This window comes from Nicotiana tabacum, chromosome 10, assembly GCF_000715075.1.
Source record: "Nicotiana tabacum cultivar K326 chromosome 10, ASM71507v2, whole genome shotgun sequence".
NCBI classification, from domain to species: Eukaryota; Viridiplantae; Streptophyta; class Magnoliopsida; order Solanales; family Solanaceae; genus Nicotiana; species Nicotiana tabacum.
Window position 1 is genome coordinate 144,240,981 of NC_134089.1, and position 6,732 is coordinate 144,247,712.

The 6,732-nt window shown below is 33.0% G+C and overlaps 1 long non-coding RNA gene across 1 annotated transcript; it reads left to right on the forward strand.

Moving 5' to 3' along the window:
- Positions 1-2,964: 2,964 nt before the first annotated feature.
- Positions 2,965-5,649, forward strand: LOC142164928 (uncharacterized). The gene is made up of 3 exons (XR_012696017.1): positions 2,965-3,294; positions 4,915-5,110; positions 5,200-5,649. It is a non-coding gene; the product is annotated as an uncharacterized LOC142164928 (long non-coding RNA).
- The last annotated feature ends 1,083 nt before the right edge of the window (positions 5,650-6,732 follow it).

Genomic DNA, 6,732 nt, shown 5'->3' on the forward strand with positions numbered 1-6,732 from the left:
CCTGTTCATTTAATTGTTTATATCTCTAAGTAGTTAAGTAGACAACAGAATTAGAGGGTCCCTTATTGAGTTATGATTTCTTTTGATTTTTCTTCGTAAAAATAATATACTATATTATATTTTGTTTTAATTGTGAGGGTTATGTTTGATCAGTTGATTAAAATATTCTTTGTGTTTGGCCACGATATTCACTTTGAGTTAACTTGTACCTATTTTCTCATCTTAGATTTAACATTTGCATTATCCCGGGATTTTTATAATCTTCTATCCATAGAAATGTATAATATTCATGTGAAGGAAATCTCGTTGGTGCTAAGTTATGTAGAAATTCTTAGTTTCACCATTTTTTCCTTCGATCATGTATGTATGTATTTGGTGTATCTCTAGTTATATTTCTTAGCTGCTAATGAAATCATGATCTTGGTTGCTAATATATTTTTCGATATCAATTGCTACATTTCAGGATTATCTATTGTTATCCTTCATCTTGTTTGACTCTTTTAACTTCTTGGGGAATATTAGGAGCAAACATATGAGTATGTAGTTAAATTAGGCTGAGCAACTGTACCTTTTTCCCCTAAAATAATATCATTAAAGTGTAGAATACTGTTATTTGTCATGACTTGAGTGATATCAAAATTTGTGAATAAGTTATATACCTCATTTATCATAAATTACTAAATTAGTAGTTAGGTAGTGTAGTATTTGAGCAGTGGTAGAAAAGAAATCCTTTTCTCTGTTTGAGCTTCTATGTCATTGTTCAGAATATCTTGATTTCATTTATATAATTCTCTATGTAAGGAAATTACTTCCTTGAAGGATATGAATATGCTGCTTTAAAAGATAGTAAATATGTGGCTAATTCTTGGTAAGTTAAATGTGTTCTTGCTGGAGAAATGGATAATTAGGACATTGCAGGTACTTATATGTTATTCTGATGTGGTGTTAATATCTGCAGGTACAAGGTGAAGGACCAAGTATATTCAAATAGCAAGAAGTTGAACACAAAGTGCAAAAAATTTTAACCTTAATGTAGATACGAAGAATACCATCAACAATAATTTTTTTCGACTAATAGAGTCCATATGAAGATGCTACACTAGCAGAAATTGCTCCCTCAGAGGTTGTACAGAGTTTAACAACTGCGTCCAGAGGTACTAAGCTGAAATATTAGGGTAGAGTTTGAAAATTAATGCAATTAAAGGCTAGCAGCTTGGTAGTGTTTAACTTTAGCTTGTTTCAGCTGTGCACAGTTTTAGACATTGTTGTAGAGATTCAATCTCCATTTAGTTCAACGGCTTGACGTACTCAGTTTTAACATAAGTTTAAATTGATACCAAGTGAAGTTTTCAAGGCATAGTGGATGCAAAAATAAAGATTTGTTGAATATAAAATCAAGACAGTTTCATGGTAGAAAAAAAAAGACTTGGCTGAAGGAGATCAAACCACAACAACAGAACCAGCCTCTTATACCAGATATTTTTCCTGCAGACAAAAGCTAATACACAATTTGTCCAATTCTTTTTCCTTATTGCTACAAAATTGAGTTATTCATTTACAGTTAGTTGTCGGTTGATCTAATTTTTGCCTTCAAACTGATTTTTTCAACTTATATTAGTTGAATTACTCACTTTGGAGTGTATTAGATAGACTGGTATAGCGTGAATATTTAGATGGTTATACTATGTAAAGTCTAAATTCAGAAATATGTAGGAGGTAAGGTATATGTCCCCTTCCTTGTATTTGACATGTTAATAAAATCTATATGTCTGTATGATTAATCTTAATATGCATATATGAAAGCTTGATGTTATTGATAATTTTGTCTGTATTAAACTAATTATTTTTGTTTCAAATTGTATAATATTCTGGTAATAAATTGGATATTAGAGAATTAGCAAATAGACTTTTAGTCCTTTAAGATATTTAAGGGCAATAATTTTTGGTCAATAAATATATTTAGACGCCAGATGAGTCTTTGTCTAAGGCCAGAAATATGGTCCCTAAACGTGTTTTAGAGACCAGAATAGTGCTAGTCGGTAAAACTAATTAACGACCAGTCACTAAGTCGTCCTTATTGCCTTTTAGCGACGGAGTCTATAACGACCGGTGGTGACCAGATTTTACTGGTCCCTACTGATCTTTTGAGACCAGAATTGGTATTTTTAGGACCATTTTTCTCATCTCTAAAGGCCAGTTTTCTTGTAGTGATCTCCTCTTTATTCTTGTATGAAAGTTCTTCCTAACTAGATGGTGTTTAGTTATACATACTAGTGCTATTCGACGGCACTAACGTCCCTTTTGCCGGGGGCGCTATATCTTTAAATAGATGTAGGTGGTTCCATAGCAGGCAGTGTTGGTCGCCGCTAGTGACGCATCTTCCTTTCAGCTGATTTGGTGAGACCCACTTCATTTAGGGGTCCTGTACCGTTGTTTATCATGTACTTTGTATTTAGAGCTATAGCCGGAGCCTTGTTTCCGGCATTTATATATTATTCTTCAGTTGTATTTAGAGGCTCCATAGCCAGTTGTGGGTGGTATTTGGTATTGGGAATTAAATTAGAAATATTGGTATTTGGCAAATATGTTTTCCTTCATATCTATAAAAAATTTAACATTTTGGATACTATGGTTGAAATGGCTAATGAAAACAAAATGAAAGTCGTTAATGGAATATTTATAAAGTATGATTAATGGAGTCCATCTCCTTCTTATTCATAAATTAGTTTGGGTAGAATGAAACCTAACAGGCTTGCACAGTCGGGTTTACTCGGTTGAGCGTCGGTCAGGTGCTCCTCGGTTTTGGGGCGTGACAAAGTTGGTATCAGAGCCTAAGGTTTTAAAGTATCCTAGGATGTCACGGAGCCGTGTCTAGTAGAGTCCTTCTTATCGGTGTGGAGTCGACCACATCTATAAGTTGGAGGCTATTCGGACATTTAGGAATTTCACCCTTCTTTAATACTCTAGATCGTGTAGTAGAGCTCAAGATAGGGAGTTAATTTCCATTCTATGTCTTAATCTCAATATGAGAAATTCATGATTTTTGAAGCAGTAAAGAGTGAATGATACCACCATTGAATCTGAGGGAGATTGCCCAAGAGTTTATTAGAAGAATGTATCGTGGAGTCACCAAAATCATCATCTCTTAAGATTTCCTTCTACCGATTTCTTCTTCTATTGTTGAAGAGACATGGGTAGCCGTTGGACTGAGTATGGATGTTCTTCCTACTGCATAGCTGTTGCCGAATATTGCGTTGTTCCTAAATCTGGCACAAGCTTGTGGGCTGATTTTGGGTATGTCAAAAATTATTCTTTTATATACGAATTATAATGATTTATCTGGTTATTTTTTAATGTTTGGTTCGATTCTTCTCCAAAAGTTACAACAGGTCTAGCTAGGGCTTGAACTCCAGAAATATTTTGGGATTCCTCAATAAACTTTGTCCAGTGAAGTAAATTTTTTCTCATTATTGACAACGAGATAGTGATTTCATTCCCAGATATTTTTTATGACGTTATAGTGTGATTACAAAGTTTTATTTTTTGTTTGTTAAATTTTAATTTTTTTGGTTATTTCCTTGTTTTATTCTTTTTCGCTCTTTACTGTCAATGTATAAATTCCATATGAGTTGTTACATATTATCAAACCTAACGTCTTAGTGAATCCAAATGTAATGATAAGGATACTGTTTCATGAATTTGAATTTTAAATGTCAATATCAATTTATGATATAATAATTTTGAAAGGGTCTCAAGCGGATATTTGTTTACTTTTTACGGTGTTAAATGTGATGGGTACTAGTAAAGCGACAAGATAAAAGAATATTATATAATTTATGTAGTGAAATAAGGGTGTTAGTAATTAAATTAGTAATTTTGAACTTCAAAACTTGTACCAAGAATGAGATTATTTTCCAGGGGCTATAAAAAGATGTAGCACAGTATATAAAATTGATCATGTACAATTAATTGTTTATATCTCTAAGTAGTTGAGTAGACAGCAGAATTAGAGGGTCCCTTATTGAGTTATGATTTCTTTTGATTTTTCTTCGTAAAAATAATATACTATATTATATTTTGTTCTAATTGTGAGGGTTATGTTTGATCAGTTGGTTAAAATATTCTTTGTGTTTGACCACGATATTCCCTTTGAGTTAACTTGTACCTATTTTCTCATCTTAGATTTAACATTTGCGTTATCTCGGGATTATTATCATCTTCTATCGATAGAAATGTATAATATTCTTGTGAAGGAAATCTCGTTGGTGCTAAGTTATGTAGAAATTCTTAGTTTCACTATTTTTTCCTTGGATCATGTAAGTATGTATTTGGTGTATCTCTAGTTATATTTCTTAGCTGCTAATGAAATCATGATCTTGGTTGCTAATATATTTTTCGATATCAATTGCTACATTTCAGGATTAGCTATTGTTATCCTTCATCTTGTTTGACTCTTTTGACTTCTTGGGGAATATTAGGAGCGAACATATGAGTATGTAGTTAAATTAGGCTGAGCAACTGTACCTTTTCCCCCCAAAATAATATCATTAAAGTGTAGAATACTGTTATTTGTCATGACTTGAGTGATATTAAAGTTTGTGAATAAGTTATATACCTCATTTATCATAAATTACTAAATTAGTAGTTAGGTAGTGTAGTATTTGAGCAGTAGTAGAAAAGAAATCCTTTTCTCTGTTTGAGCTGCTATGTCATTGTTCAGAATATCTTGATTTCATTTATATGATTCTCTATGTAAGGAAATTACTTCCTTGAATGATATGAACATGCTGCTTTAAAAGATAGTAAATATGTGGCTAATTCTTGGTAAGTTAAATGTGTTCTTGCTGGAGAAATGGATAATTTGGACATTGCAGGTACTTATATGTTATTCTAATATGGTGTTAATATCTGCAGGTACAAGGTGAAGGACCAAGTATATTCAAATAGCAAGAAGTTGAACACAAAGTGCAAAATATTTTAACCTTAATGAAGATACGAAGAATACCATCAACAATAATTTTTTTCGACTAATAGAGTCCATATGAAGATGCTACACTAGCAGAAATTGCTCCATTAGAGGTTGTACAGAGTTTAACAACTGCGCCCAGAGGTACTAAGCTAAAATATTAGGGTAGAGTTTGAATATTAATGCAATTGAAGTCTAGCAGCTTGATAGTGTTTAACTTTAGCTTGTTTCAGCTGTGCACAGTTTTAGACATTGCTTAGAGATTCAATCTCCATTTAGTTCAACGGCTTGACGTACTCAGTTTTAACAAAAGTTGAGATTGATACCAAGTGAAGTTTTCAGGGCATAATGGATGCAAAAATAAAGATTTGTTGAATATAAAATCAAGACAGTTTCATGGTAGAAAAAAAAAAGACTTGGCTGAAGGGGATCAAACCACAACAACAGAACCGGCCTCTTATACCAGATATTTTTCTTGCAGACAAAAGCTAATACACAATTTGTCCAATTCTTTTTCCTTATTGCTACAGAACTGAGTTATTCATTTACAGTTAGTTGTCGATTGATCTAATTTTTGCCTTCAAACTGATTTTTTCAACTTATATTAGTTGAATTACTCACTTTGGAGTGTATTAGACATACTGGTATAGCGAGAATATTTAGATGGTTATACTATATATAGTCTAAATTCAGAAATATGTAGGAGGTAAGGTATATGTCCCCCTCCTTGTATTTGACATGTTAATAAAATCTTTAGGTCTGTATGATTATTCTTAATATGCATATATGAAAACTTGATGTTACTGATAATTTTGTCTGTATTAAACTAATTATTTTTGTTTCAAATATAAATTGGATATTAGAGAATTAGCAAATAGACTTTTAGTCCTTAAAGATCTTTAAGGACCATAATTTTTGGTCACTAAATATATTTAGGCGCCAGATGAGTCTTTGTCTAAGGACCAGAAATATGGTCCCTAAACGTGTTTTAATGACCTTAATAGTGCTAGTCGGAAAAACTCATTAACGGCCAGCCACTACAGTCGTCTTTATTGCCTTTTAGCGACGGAGTCTATAGCGACCGGTGGTGACCAGATTTTACTGGTCCTTACTAATCTTTTGAGACCAGAATTGAACTTTTTAGGACCATTTTTCTCGTCTCTAAAGGCCAGTTTTCTTGTAGTGATTTCCTCTTTATTCTTGTATGAAATTTCTTTCTAACTAGATGTGTTTAGTTATACATACTAGTGCTATTCTACGGCGCTAACGTCCCTTTTTCCGGGGGCGCTATATCTTTAAATAGATGTAGGTGGTTCCATAGCAGGCAGTGTTGGTCGCGGCTAGTGACGCATCTTCCTTTTAGCTGATTTGGTGAGCCCCAATACATTTCGGGGTCTTGTACCGTTGTTTATCATGTACTTTATATTTAGAGCTATAGCCGGAGCCTTGTTTCAGGCATTTACATATTGTTCTTCAGTTGTATTTAGAGGCTCCGTAGACAGTTGTGGGTGGTGTTTGGTATTGGGAATTAAATTAGAAATATTGGTATTTGGCAAATATGTTTTCCTTCATATCTAAAAAACATTTAACATTTTGGATACTACGGTTGAAATGGCTAATGAAAACAAAATGGAAGTTGTTAATGAAATATTTATAAAGTATGATTAATGGAGTCCATATCCTCCTTATTCATAAATTAGTTTGGGTAGAATGAAACCTAACAGGGTAGCTAAGTCGGGTTTACTCGGTTGAGCGTCGGTCGCGCT